At 43.1% G+C, this 13,914-nt stretch overlaps 1 pseudogene; it reads right to left on the reverse strand.

The window, feature by feature from the left end:
- Nucleotides 1–3,928: 3,928 nt before the first annotated feature.
- On the reverse strand, nt 3,929–7,650 carry LOC119802488 (annotated as a pseudogene).
- Between the last annotated feature and the right edge of the window lie 6,264 nt (nt 7,651–13,914).

A 13,914-nucleotide genomic window follows, 5' to 3' on the forward strand; every position in this document is an offset into this window, starting at 1 on the left:
GCCATAGGAACACAAATTTACAAATCAGGCAGGATTTTTGTAGCTCTGAAGCATAGAATTATATTCTCAGGGCTGCTTCAAATCCTCCAGTTCCATTTTCGGTCCCGTGGGGGTGGGCATAATTACCTCACTGGACACAGCTTGATTTTTCCACAAATACTTTTTTTTTTTCACTTTAAAACCAGGAGAACAGACCAAGTTCAAGATCAAAGTAATATTCCTTAAAACGCTGTCCTAATTTTTGAAAAGTCAAATTTGATTTAGCTCAGAGAGAGAATTTTAAACATATGCTAAGGAGCATATACAGAGTCACTTAAACCTCATATATGAATCAAAACCAAAATTATCCTCATTAAAATGGTATTTATTTCTCTTAAAGACAGTCAACCTTGGACTTTTAATTTGCTTAATAAAAAATGAATGTCGAGTCAATAAAGCTTCTTCTTTGATCAGTGTTTTAGGGTTTACAAACTGCTTTCACCAACAATAGCTTGCCTTCGCCTTCTAAATACATACAATTTAATAATAAGAATAGCAAATAAGAGTGCCAGTACCTGTCTCAGAGCCTGACCACACCCCTCTTACCTCCATCAGAACATCTGCCAGAAAACCAAAGATACTGACAATTGCGCCTTATTCTTAGTGGTTCCCAACCAACTCCCAAACACCTTGACTACTATTTTCCACTCCTCACCCCTTCCTGTGGCACAAATACTCCAAGCCTCCCACGTGGCTGACACCACCTTCTGTCGCGATTATCCGTACCACTGCTTAAGTCAGTAGGATGACAGGGAGCTGTCAGAAGTGGAGTGACTTCCCTCAAGGTTAAGCAGGAATACAAAGGGAGAACCAGGCCATCAGTCAGAGCCGTAAAGTCAGAGTGGGAACTGACAGGGCTCTCTTTTGGATTGGGCAGTAATAGGCTATTTGCATATTGATGGTATCTGTGCTGTGAGTCTTGGAGAGCGAGCTGGCTGTCAAGATGGAAAACTGCAGACAAAAGAGCTGAGCAATCGTCCTTGTATTAAGAGCGTGCAGCCACACGCTTGAAGCACATTACTTAAACCTGAGCCAAGCCTGGGTGTGCTCAAGCCTGTGATCTAAGAGAGGGGTACAACTTAGTTTAGTACAACAAGATGTTCTCAAATAGATACTCGTTCTTGGGTCCCCGGAGGATGTGAGCTACAGTCTGTTGGGCTACCTGGTCACATTTATCAACATCCAAATGTCCTATAACTTTTCACCCCAGATTTCCTAGTGAACCACTATGTGGAGATGTTTATTTTGTACGATTCGTAATAGTAAAACATGCAATGGAACCATAAGTGTGTGGAGACAGCCTAAATATAAATATGAAAATGGCAGAGATATCAACAGATGCTACACTGTTCAGTTGGTTTGATTGGTTCATATGTGCAAACATGGAAATAGCTCCCAAAGGCGGCACTCCGTAGGACAGGCATGGGTAGAACAGTAGAACAGTGCGCAGTCCTGTGTGTGTGAATGCAGAGCACACGCCACGGGCTGGGAACACACAAATGAGGTCTGAAAAGTCTCTAGGAAACCATGGGCAATAGCTACATCCAGAGAGCAGGGCAGCAGATCCTGAAGGAGGAGAGAGCATTGATTTGTCATTGACAGATTTCACTCATTTTTATTTTTAAATATACACATGTATATTTTCATGTTAGTTTTGAGACAAGGCCTCATGTAGCCCAAGCTGGCCACAAATGAGCTTTGTGGTTGCGAACGCCTAGGACTCCTGATTCTCCAGCCTCCAGCTCCAACTGCTGGGGTTACAGACTTGGGCCACCGTGTCTGCTGTCAGCGTGTAGGACTGTGAACACGCCGGACAAGCACTCCGCCACGTGAGCTATATCCCCAGCCCCACATACTACTAATAATAAGGAATTATTAGTATTGCATGATTAGAAAATCACAGGATGGGAGGGATTGAACTTGGGCGGCAGACTCATGGCAAGGTGGAGATGGTAAGAAGATAAGAGATGAAAGGAGAAAGTAAACAGAAAACTTCTTTAATTAGCAGACGCCGAATGATCTTTATAGGATCTTTCAAAAAAAAAAACGTGAACAGCTTTGTTGATATATAATTTGCATACTATGAAGCCCCAGACAATTTTAAAGCATAGAACTGCATGGGTTTTAAAGCATACTTATAAAATTATGCAATTATGACCATCATCTAACTTTAGACTATTTCCATTACTTTGAAAGAACCTTTTACCCATTAGCCATCATTCCTCATTATCCACTCCTGTCACATAGTCTTCGGCAGCCACTAATTTGCTTTCTGTTGGTTTGTCTTTTCTGGACACTTCCTGTAATTGGAATTAAGCAGCATGGGGTCCTTGGAGACTAGTTTCTTTCACTTGACATGATGTTTTCAAGATTAACTCATGTTGCACGAGTTATCTTTCCTTTTATGTTTTCTTTTCCATATCTATTCATCAATCGATGGGCTACTGCTATGAACACACATGTAAAATTCTCATCTGATAGCGTATTTTCCTCCTGGGTAAATACATAGGATTGGCTAGATAAAAGAATAGGTGTTAAACCTTTTAAGAAACTGCTACCCTGCCTTGCAAAGTTTAATTAATCAAAATTAATTAACATTCAAAATTAGTGTTAGTTTTCCCAGAGCAGTGTGGGAGTCCTGGCTCTTTCCATGTGCTTTCTTGTCTTCAGCACTTCTTGGCATCTCTACAAATCATCTGTTTGGACAGCTGAGGGGAATGGCTCAGTGGGTAAAGTGCTGGCTACGCAAGCATGAGGACCTGAGTTCGGATCTTCAGAACTCACCCAACGCTGAGTGTGGCCCGGTGTGTCTGTCCTAGTACAGGCTTGGGAGGCGGAGACAGGAGGATCCCTGAAGATCCAGGTTAGTTAGCCTGGTGTATGCAGCACTGAACAAGAAGGACCTGCCCCCAAGCTTGTCCTTAGACCTCCACATGCGGCTTCCCATATGTGTAAACTAACAGGTACTCACCCACATCACACAAGCCCCACACCCGCACACATCTGCATGTGAAAGACAAAGGATAATCTGTATACATAAAATCTAAGACTCATCAAATATTTGATTGCAGATATTGTCCCACTGTTGGCTTTTTTTAACCTTCTTATCCCAAAACTAGAGAGATAACATTGATTTTTGTATATTCATCTGATATAATAAATGTGCTGATTAAATCTACCAGTCCTAATAGAAAGGAGAGTCCTTAGAATTTTCTTTGCTTTCTTCTTCTTCTTCTTCTTCTTCTTCTTCTTCTTCTTCTTCTTCTTCTCTTCTGAGTATTCTGGATTCTTCATTCTTCTTCTTCTTCATTCTTCTCCTCTCTTCTGATCCTTCATACAGTATCCTTATTTTCTACGCCCTCCTCTTCCTCCTCCTCCTTCTTCTTTCCTCTTCTTCTTCCTCCTCCTCTTCTTATCCCCTCTCTCCTTCTTTCTTCTTTTTTGAACAGTAAACTGCATTTATTGTATACTTACCAGGCATGTTATATACAAAAGAAGAAGTATTGTGGCAGATAAGAACTTGAAGAATTAAACACACATACCATACTAATCACCATTTCTAGCTAGTAGAGAAGAATACAATTTGTACGACTTAGACTTCGTAACAAATTTTGGTGCCTTCCTAAAGAACAATGAACAACACATATAACATATATTCCGATTAAGAAAATACTTTTAAAACCGTTCTTTCCATCATGGAATGCTACACAGCATCAAATCAGTACACAGACGTATTTCCCAGGGAAGGCTGGTTGAGCCGTGTGTACTTCGATCTCACTGCTGAGAAGCAAGGCCAGCAATTGCACCTTCTCCAAGAGATACTCCAGCATCCAAGTCCCTCCTCCAGTAGAGTCCACCCCTGCCTTCAGGTTAACTTCCTGCTAACTCTTTATAAGTATTTTCTCTGATCATCTCCTGCATGTTTTCTAAGTTTGTTTTTAAAGTAATTCAGTGTCAAGGCTCGCTTTTAACCTTTTCTTAGGCTCTGCAGGTTCAAAGCATTCCCCCCCCACACACTTTTTCTTGGCAGTTCCCAGTTTTTCTCTTTGTTTCACTTTAAGTTCTGCAAATTCTGTTTTGTGTTCCTAGGCTCCCACTGTTAGCGAACAAGAAAATTTTCCTTGCTGTTGGGTCTTGAAATATCATTTCGCCACAGAACTCTGAAAACACCCTTTTTCCCTAACATTGCTTTGTCCAGCTGAAACAGCCTTGGTAAAAGATGTCTTTTATTAGTCTTCCATTAGGGCCCATGAAAAATACTTTGATGATTAGTTCAAATTCACCCCATTCTGTTTCAGTAATTTCATATGGAAGCTTATTAATGACTCTTAAAGGATTACCACAGCTTTCATGTAATTTAAACTGGACTCCCTTCACGTATGTTGGTATGTCCTCATTTACAGATGGTTTTACATATGCTGTTCACTGTAAGTGTGCCCATCTTCTTTCCCCAAAATATTAGGCAACAACCATAAACGACTGTTTTTAACAATGGTACCCTCCTTCACCCTCTGGCCAGAGTCAGCCCCAAATTCCCAAATTCTGACATTCTCTAGAACATATTGTCCCAGGAAAGGAGCCTCCAGGGGAAAAGCTCAGGCCAGCTGGTTCCCAGCTTCCCTCACAATCCTGCTCCCCTGGGACCATGGGGAAGAGGGTGGATTATCTGAGTTTTTTTTTTTTTTTTTTTTGGTTTTTCGAGACAGGGTTTCTCTGTGGCTTTGGAGCCTGTCCTGGAACTAGCTCTTGTAGACCAGGCTGGTCTCAAACTCACAGAGATCTGCCTGCCTCTGCCTCCCGAGTGCTGGGATTAAAGGCGTGTGCCACCACCGCCCGGCGGATTATCTGAGTTTATACCACCACATAGCCAGCCACTCCATACCAGTGGCATCGGAGTCAACCACTCAGTCTTGCAGTGATCCAACAGGGCAAAGGTTACTCCATCTTGTCTCCGCTGAAGCGGTCTTTGGTTTTTACCTCTTTGGTTTTCTACCCTGAAAAATCCTGTTCTAAAAACCCAGGGTTGAAATGGCACAGCCATATGCATGTTCTTGAATCCTGTCAAACTGCTTGCTGGCTTCTGCCTGCAAATACCAGCCAGGTTGTAGTTTTTCCTGTGTTCTTTGTCTTTAAAAGCTCCCTGTAATATGCATTTGAGGCTACTCTGTGAGGAGTTTCTCTTCAGGCAGTTGCAGATAGGCTTAATAGAGACTCTCAATTCGAACTTTGGTCCTGCTGAGTGGTCTCTGGATCTCTGTCCCGCCACAGTGGGAGAGCCCAGCGAAGTGGAGTCCTTAGAATTTTCCACAGAACGTATTACGTGATGTGAAAAGAGAAACAGCTTTGCTTCTTTCTGAACTCAATATGTCTTTTATTTCATTTTCTTGTTTTATTGCTCTGGCTAGAATTCCTGGTATCATGCTGTACAGTACCCAAGGACAACCAGATTTTGCTTGTCCCTGATCCTGGTGGTGATGGGGGGGGAAGGCACTTTTCCATATTTCAACATTAAGTTTGGTATTAGCCATAAGAATTTTATAGACAACTATTGCTAGGCTGAGAAATTTCCCCTAAATTTCCAGTTTTCCAAATTTAGACATGATGAAATGAGGTTACATTTTTATCGAATTTTGTTTTCCACATCCTTTTCTCTGTCTTTAGATAATGTGGATTTAGTGCTTTACTCAATTGAAAATGTATAATGTTATTTGAATCTTTAAATAATTTTGCATTTTATGATAAACATCCTGACCACAGTGCATAATCCCTTAAGTATTTTATCTTTTTTTCTTTTTTAGAACATAGATATTTTCATGCACTATATTATTATGATTATGATTCTCCTCCCTCTCCCTGTACTTCTCTCAGTTCCTCCTCCACTCCCTTCCAGACCCACACACTTTCTGCTTCTCCTTAGAAACAAGCAGACACCTAAGGAACATTAATAAAATAAAACAAACAAACAAATTAGAATATAGCAAAATAACCAAACAAGAAAAAAAGCTGAAGAAGAAGCACAATGAATGCATATAGATGCAGAAAGACCATATTCCACACAAGAGTCCCATAAAAGCCTCAAAACTGAAAGCCATAATATATTTAATATATCCCTAAAGGATCTGCAAGGAAGAAAAAAAAGTCCCGATTTACTATTATGAGACAAAGAACCTCCCTCCAAAGATGCTGTTGAGCTTGGTTTGTGTTGTCATCTACTGCCGGGTATGTAGCCTACCCTTAAGGGTGAATTGTTTCCCCAATACACTCCTTTATGGGGCAGTGGTGATGTATGCCTTTAATTCCAGCACTCAGGGAGGCAGAGGCAGGTGAATCTCTGTGAGTTCGAGGCCAGCCTGTTCTACAGGGTGAGTTCCAGGACAGTCAGAGAAACATAGAGAAACTCTGTCTCAGAGAGAGAGAGAGAGAGAGAGAGAGAGAGAGAGAGAGAGAGAGAGAGAGAGAGAGAGAGAGAGAGAGAGGACTTCAGGGTAGATAGATAAATATCTGTTACATCTGTTACAGAATGAATGATGGCCTCTTTATTTTAAAGCCCTACATCCTTGCATCCTCTCATTTGGTAAGAAGATGATTGCAGGTGATATTAGTAAAGTGGGTGCAGCATACTGAACCCTAGTGCATTGTGGACATATCTTTATAAACGGGAGAGTTTTGTCCACAGGGACTGGCATGGGTAAAAGGAAAATGATTAAGAAGAGAGAGAGAGAGAGAAGAGAGTCAAGAAAGGGTTGGCACAGGAACTTCCTGTATGATCCTCAGAAAGAACTGATCTGATGACATTTTGAGTTTGGACTTCTGGCCTGCTGAACTGGGAGAAAATCCTTTCTCTCTGTTTCAGTCAGCTTTGCTGTCATACTTGGTTACGAGTATCCTCGCTAATGAAGCCTCTGGGCATTTTCTATTCCTCAGTGTTCCTGAGTTTCACAGGTGGAAAAAATATATATGCAAAAGAATGAGAGAAAAGGAAAAGAGCTAGTTCTCCTGGAAAAAAAATAAAACAATAAAACAAGAACAAAAACAAAGCTTCTCTTCTGAGATTCCAGTGGTTTGCATGCTGCTTGCTGCTTTCCATGCTGATGAAGCTGCCTGAAACCTCTGTTTAAGGCATGAGATCTCATCTCGTGCTCCCTGGGAGTGCATGTGAACTGCTAGGAAAGGAAGCAGGCTTTGTTACAGTTAGCATTCCCAGTCTTGTTTACACTTACGTCCAAAATACAGGCCTCCTTCCCCGCTTCTAAGGACAAAGATTTTCAAGATGGGAGATTCCAAGCAGATGGGAGAGATGGAAATCTGCAAAGTAGAGGTAGCTCATTTGTCAGAGAAAAGGTCTTCATTTCTAGACTTTTCCCATAGGCAGGCAGACTTCAAGACCTGTAGGTGGTTGGATATTGTCCTACATAGGCAAACTAAACATTTCTGTGTTAATTAACACACTGTCTTCTCTCTAAATGGAGCTTGCTGAGCTCTGAAAACTGACAGGATCTTTCCATCCATCCTTATCTCCCTAGGGACAGGTCTGAGATGGATGCTGGGAAGTTTGTGAAACCAGAGCCACAGCAGTCCTCACACACCCCTGACTGGCTGAACCCCTGACATAGCGAATCAGGGCCCCTTAGCCATCCTGTACGGAGACGCCCGCCTTCACGCCTTTCAACTTGTCTAAAGTGCCATGTCTGAAGTCCAGAGGAGGAATTCATTAGCAAAGGCTAATATCATTATATCGTGGCAAGGAATGTTGCCCGGTCAAGGGCCAAAGGGCTTCCCTTATGTGTTGTGGTCCACCTCCAGCACTTGCTAGGGATTCAGGACAGAATACACAGACTGCTGCCCACTGGAGTCTCCCTTGTGGTCTGGTTTTCTTTGGTGAAGAGCAGCTCAAGGAAAGCCAACAACTGGTGAAAGAACAGGGTGAGGAATGGGAACAGGGTGTGCCCTTGGCCGAGACCTGCCAGGCGGTTGACTTGGAGTCAACTGTTTGTGAGTCTTTATTGAACACTTACTATACACCCTCTTCTCTTCCAAACACTGGAGATGTAGCAATGAACGGAATGGGCAAGATTTACTACTCTCGTAAACCCTGAGTGGAGGAGGAAGTACAGTAAAATCCTGAATAAGTAAAGCCTGGAGTATACCAGATGGTGGGAAGCTCTCTCTATGTGGGAAATCGAGCAAGGGGGTGGGTGTGCACGCTGAAGTTTGGAGGAGGGTGTAGAATTTTAAACAGGATGGTCAATGCCGAAGAGGAGGTGATTCAGCATTTGTATTCATTCATGGAGTATCGTGCTTGGAACTCCAGATGACACCTGCAGCTGGGAACACAAGTCATACGCCAGAGGATGGGGGTACCCCTAGGCAGCTTCCTGGTAAGTTACACACTGCTGTTCCTCTTCAGGGTCTTTTGTTGTGGGTCGTGAGTCAGTCCTGTTAGAATTCGGCACTGTCACACCTGGGTCATAAATATCACTTAAGTGTGGATGAGACTTAAAGGGGCCCATGCTGCCATCTGATACACTTGAAGAAGGGACTCCGAGCAATAGAGTCTGCAGCTCAGTGCGAGGGAACTGCTGGGCACAGTGCCTTGGGCTTTGGAGTTTACTCCTCCACGAGGCTCTTTGCTTGTTTCACGCCCAGAGTATTTGGAGGTGTATCTTCACAGAAGGAAGAAGAGGATTCTCAGACGAGTTTCTTGCTGGGACTTTGTTAATCAGGGTGAGTTTGGCCTCACACTGCCTGGGTACACATTCGATGTCTGACCTAGGGTTTTTTTTTCATGTACAACAAACTGTAGCCTAACATGAAATGTAAACAGTAGGACCTGTAGTCAAATAAGATGGACAGGAGTTGTGACCAATCAGATTGGTTCCACGCTACTTTGTCCTCTCTGGTTGACTGTAACCTGTCCATTTGGTAAGATGGAATATTCTGAATCTTTTATGGTCGGGTCTGTTATCTGACTCCAGAATTATAATTAAAGCACTTAAGATGTTAAGAAAAACGTCAGGTGGTGCTGCCTTTAATCCCAGTCCTCGGAAGGCAGAGGCAGGTGGAGCTCTGTGAGTTTGAGACCAGCCTGGTCTACAGAACGAGTTCCAGGACAGACTCCAAAGCTACACAGAGAAATCCTGTTTCAAAAAAAACCACCAAAAATATATTAGAAAAAGATGTATCATAATTTTATTTTACAGACTAAATTGAGGTAAATGAAGCTACAAAACATATGATAGAAAATAAGGGTTTGGGGCTGTTAAAAATAAGAGGGAAGGGGGGCAGAGAAGTAGCAAGAACAAAAGCCTGGGTAGGAAGAGGAGAAAGGCCTGACTTGTTCTAGGAGCTGCTGGAAGGCCAGTGTGTCCAGATATGGTAACATATGAGCTGAGAATAAGATGAGCAGGTAAGTGACAGGCCATCAGCGTCTCCTAAGCCCTGGAAAGAAGTTTAGTTTCTTTTAAATTTAATGGGAAATAAAGGAAGAGGCGAAGACACAGGACAGTCTGTTTTTTTGGCTGTGGGACTGGGATCTGGACCTGGGATCCTCTCCCAAGCCCTCAGGTTTCCTCCAGCAGAGGCTGGCAGAGTCCCTGGTTTCTCAATGATCTGAGCAAAAACTGAATGAGCCCTGACACAAAAATGCAAATCCCTGATTAATGTGACCAATGAGGATGAATGATACCAATTGCCCAGGCAATGAGCAAGTATTAATCTTTCAGTTAAAGCTTAATTGCCTGAGAGCACAGGGTTTTGGCCTAGACTTTCTTGTCCAAAGCGAGGCTCCCGGACCTTGGTAGTGATACAGAATCTTGGGCTGGAGAGAGAGGTGGCTCAGCACTTTCTAAAAGCCTTTGCAAGAGGCCCTGGATTCAAGTCCCAGTACCAGTAGTGGGTAACTCACAACTGGCAGAAAAGTTAGCTGCAGAGGATCTGACACCCCCTTTAATTTGTGTGAATTCTACTCAGCATCATCTCTGCAAATTGGGGGATGTGTTGCCCATGAGCCTCAGTCTCCCTACCTGTAACATGGAGATGAATTTGCAACTTTTCTCATTGCCTGCTACGTGAATAACTAAATGTCTTAAGTGCTTGACACCTTGTGGAGTAAATTTTAAACTATTAATAGGGTTAGCCATGATTATTACTGTGGACAGCAGGTAATAAATGATTGGTAATGTGAAGGGATCTGAAAGGGACTTTGTTTGCTTAGAAAGGCAGGTGTAAGTCCCTGCTGGGCTCACTGAATAGTATTTCTTTGGCTAAAAGCCCTACATGTATATGGCAACTACTAATTAAATAAATTAAGCTTCTTTTAAAAGCTAGGAATATTTACCTATCGTAATTAAGGTTAAAATAGAGAACAAATCCATCAACAAGTCAATGTATTACTCAAAGGCAATTGACGGAGGTGTAGAGATATTTTAATGAGGTAAACTCGGGTTTGAGGCAAAGAAAGCGGGGATGAGATGGAAGCAATTTCACGATAATTCAGAAACCAGCACAAAGGTCACTCTTCAGGTGTCATTGACACTAGAGGTATTGTGAGCACCATAAACATCAGTGATGGTCAGAGGGAGAGCAAGGGGTCTTTTCCAAGGTGGTGGCCAAGAGATGTGGTTATCTGGAAATCAAGTCTATGGAACTGGGGCAAGTTCAAGCCAGAGGATCGGGCAACATCTTTAAGGAAACTGAAGCCAGAGAAAAGAGTGGCTGCTGGGGGCTGGAGAGCGCTTATGGGCAGGAGAAAACAAGAGCATGCAGTGTGTTGGGCTTGTTTAGGCGAACACCTCCTCTGGGTCAAGTGGGATGCCAGGCTCCATCCAACCTCCCAGGCCAGGATAGACTACATATGAGCTGCTTTGCGACTGTTTGAGAGGAGATCATTTTTAGATTGGTCCTGAGTTCGTAGCAACATTAAGTGGAAGTCACAGAGGTTTTGCTGATTTCTTTACCATTTCCATGCACACAAACAGTCTCTCTCTCTCTTTCCACATACACACACACACACACACACACACACACAGAGAGAGAGAGAGAGAGAGAGAGAGAGAGAGAGAGAGAGAGAGAGAGAGACAGACAGACAGACAGACATAGACAGACAGACAGACAGACAGACAGATAGACAGACAGACATAGACAGACAGACAGACATAGACAGACAGACAGACAGACAGACAGACATAGACAGACAGACAGACAGACAGATAGACAGACAGACATAGACAGACAGACAGATAGACAGTGTCTACAGGGTCTGTTCCTGCTTCACCATCACTCTCTAGTGCTACATTAATCAAATTATTTATTAGAACTGATGAGCGCTGACACCTTGTTCCCATTCAAAGCGCATAGCTGTATGAGCGTTTGCTCGTGGTATTGTTCATTTCACAGTCGGTTATATTTACAGTGGCATTTATCAGCTATAGTGCTGCTGCAGAGAGTCATCTTAAATCCTCTGCATCCCTCTTATTCAGCCTTCATCTCTTCCACCTCCTGGCAACCAATGGCTTTGCACTGCCTCTGTAGCTCTGTCTTCTATAGACTGTTGTGTAGCTGGAGTCTCACAGTGAATACTGGCCTCCTATCTCTGAGCACACATTCAAGTTTCCTCCACTTGTTTTCTTGACTCGATCATTCCTGTGTGGAACAGAATAGTATTTCCACTGTCTGGATATAGCACAGTTTATTCATTCACTGAAGGGTATCTTAATTGCATCCAAGCTCTGACAATTAGGGATAAAGCTGCTGTAAACATCCACGCGCAGGCTTTTGTGTGGACATGTTTCTAATTCTTTTCAGTAAGTTCCAAGGGCTGTGATTACTAGATTGTCCACGAAGAGTGTGATTAGTTTTGTAAGAAACTGCCAAACGGCCTTCCAAATTAGCCAGGTCATTTCCACTCTTGCTTGGGATGAATGAATGGGTCCATTGCTGCACGCGCTGGCCAGCATTTGCTGTTGTCACTTTGTTGGACTCTAATAGGCACGGGGTGGTGAATGAAGGGCTCTAGCAGGCCCAGGCATGGCAAACGTGGCGCCGCAGGTCTTGCCCTTCCCCCCTCCCTCTCCCATGCTAACCCATTAGATTATGTTCCTAAAGCTAGCAAACACGCTCTCTCCCCTTATTTGGCCACTTTCTTGTGCCTCCTCATTCCTGAGGCCGATCACCAAGGTCCAGCTATGAAAACATCAAGGTCCAGCCATTAAAATCCACATTTGGCTAATGAAAAGACTTAAGCAGAACATACCAGCCCATCCAACACAGACCCCACCCCCCAGTTTTCCTCTTAAAGGATCTCCTTGTGTTTGGAGATTGGTGGTTCAGTATGGTCTGTGCCTAATCTGGGGTCCAGAGGGGGAATACCCGCAGTATGTAGGTCCCTTCTGTGAATGCTTGTTTTGCCTTTCTCTAATACCATACGATTTGCGACAACTTGTCCTGCATTCATTTGCCGCCACCTGTATGTCTTTGTTAGGATGGTCTGTGGTCCCATTTTAACTTCAGTTACTCGTATTCATATAGCTACATTGAAGAGTCTCTCCCTCCCTCCATCTTGTCTCATACAGCGCGTCTCTTTCCCGCCAACTGCTCCTGGTATTCTCCTCGCCATCCATCTGCAGCATCCTCCTCGTAGATCATTCCAGAGTGCCTTTACTTGCACTTACTTGGCTTAGGGTCCTTTGGATTTCTTAGATCTGTGGATTTTTCTGTCATATCTGAAAATTGTTCAAACAAAATTTTTCACATATTTTCTACTAGTTATCTTTTTTTCTACTTCTGAGTAAACATACATTACAGAACTTGATATTTTATTAAAGGTTACTGAGGCTGTGGTGTGTGTGTGTGTGTGTGTGCCTATTTGTGTTGTTGCTGTTATGTTTATTTTTCTTTCTAATCTGTGGACTTCTGTTTGGAGAGATGTTATTTGTCTCTCTGTTTTTTTCCTTTGGGATGTTTAACTTCATATTAGACTCACCCACTGTTTGTACTGAGGCATTATATTTCCTGTATAGAATTTCGACTGAATTATTTTGCTGTCGTTTCCTTATGTATTGAGATTGTCTTTGTTCATCATGCCTGTGTTTTCTTTCTCATCCCTACCCATGCCTATCTGTTTCATCAGTTTTGCCTACTAAGGCCGCTGTTTCTGTCATTAGTGTGTTTCCACTGACTGGTTCTCTCTTGTTTGTGACTTGCAGGTTCTTTCCTGCTCACAAGCCTAGGGGTTTTATATTTTATACGGGCATTGTGGACTATGCTGTTGACTGTCTGGGTTTAGTTGTCTCCAAAGCGAACTGAATCTTGTTCTCAGGCACGGTACCTGCTTGTGGTGTAACCTGTCTCTCTAGGCCTGTTTCTCAGCTTTCTTCAGAAAGGTCTAGCGTCACATTTACTTGGGATCAGTCACCTTACTCCTGAAAGTGAGCTTTGATGAGATTTCTTTTGAATTTGGAAATGTTCAACAAAGGCTTCACTCTGGTCCTCTGTGACGGAGGAGTCACCACTCCTGTGTGTGCGCAAGCAGAAAGCCAAAGCGCAGGTTTCTACAACCTGTGTCTCTAATTCTGTGGGAGAGTCTCTGCGCATGCGCAGTTTGTTATCCGACCTAAACCACCAGGACACCGTTGTATCCTTTCGCGGAACTGGAACTTTTGTTTTCCAAACCCCATTCCCTTCAGCACCCTGTTCTTCAGACTCCTGCTGTCTCAGCAACTCTGAATCCTGTTTGGGGGCTTCTCTTTCCAAAGTCTTGGTTCAGAAGATAGCCAAGGGCCGAAATCCAGGATGATTGAGGAGCTTAACCACTCTTTGGTCAGGGGTTAAAATTGACTTTTGCCGCTTGTTTCACATATGAAAACAGTTAATGTTCTC

This window comes from Arvicola amphibius, chromosome 12 (assembly GCF_903992535.2).
Source record: "Arvicola amphibius chromosome 12, mArvAmp1.2, whole genome shotgun sequence".
In the NCBI taxonomy this organism is placed as follows: Eukaryota; Metazoa; Chordata; class Mammalia; order Rodentia; family Cricetidae; genus Arvicola; species Arvicola amphibius.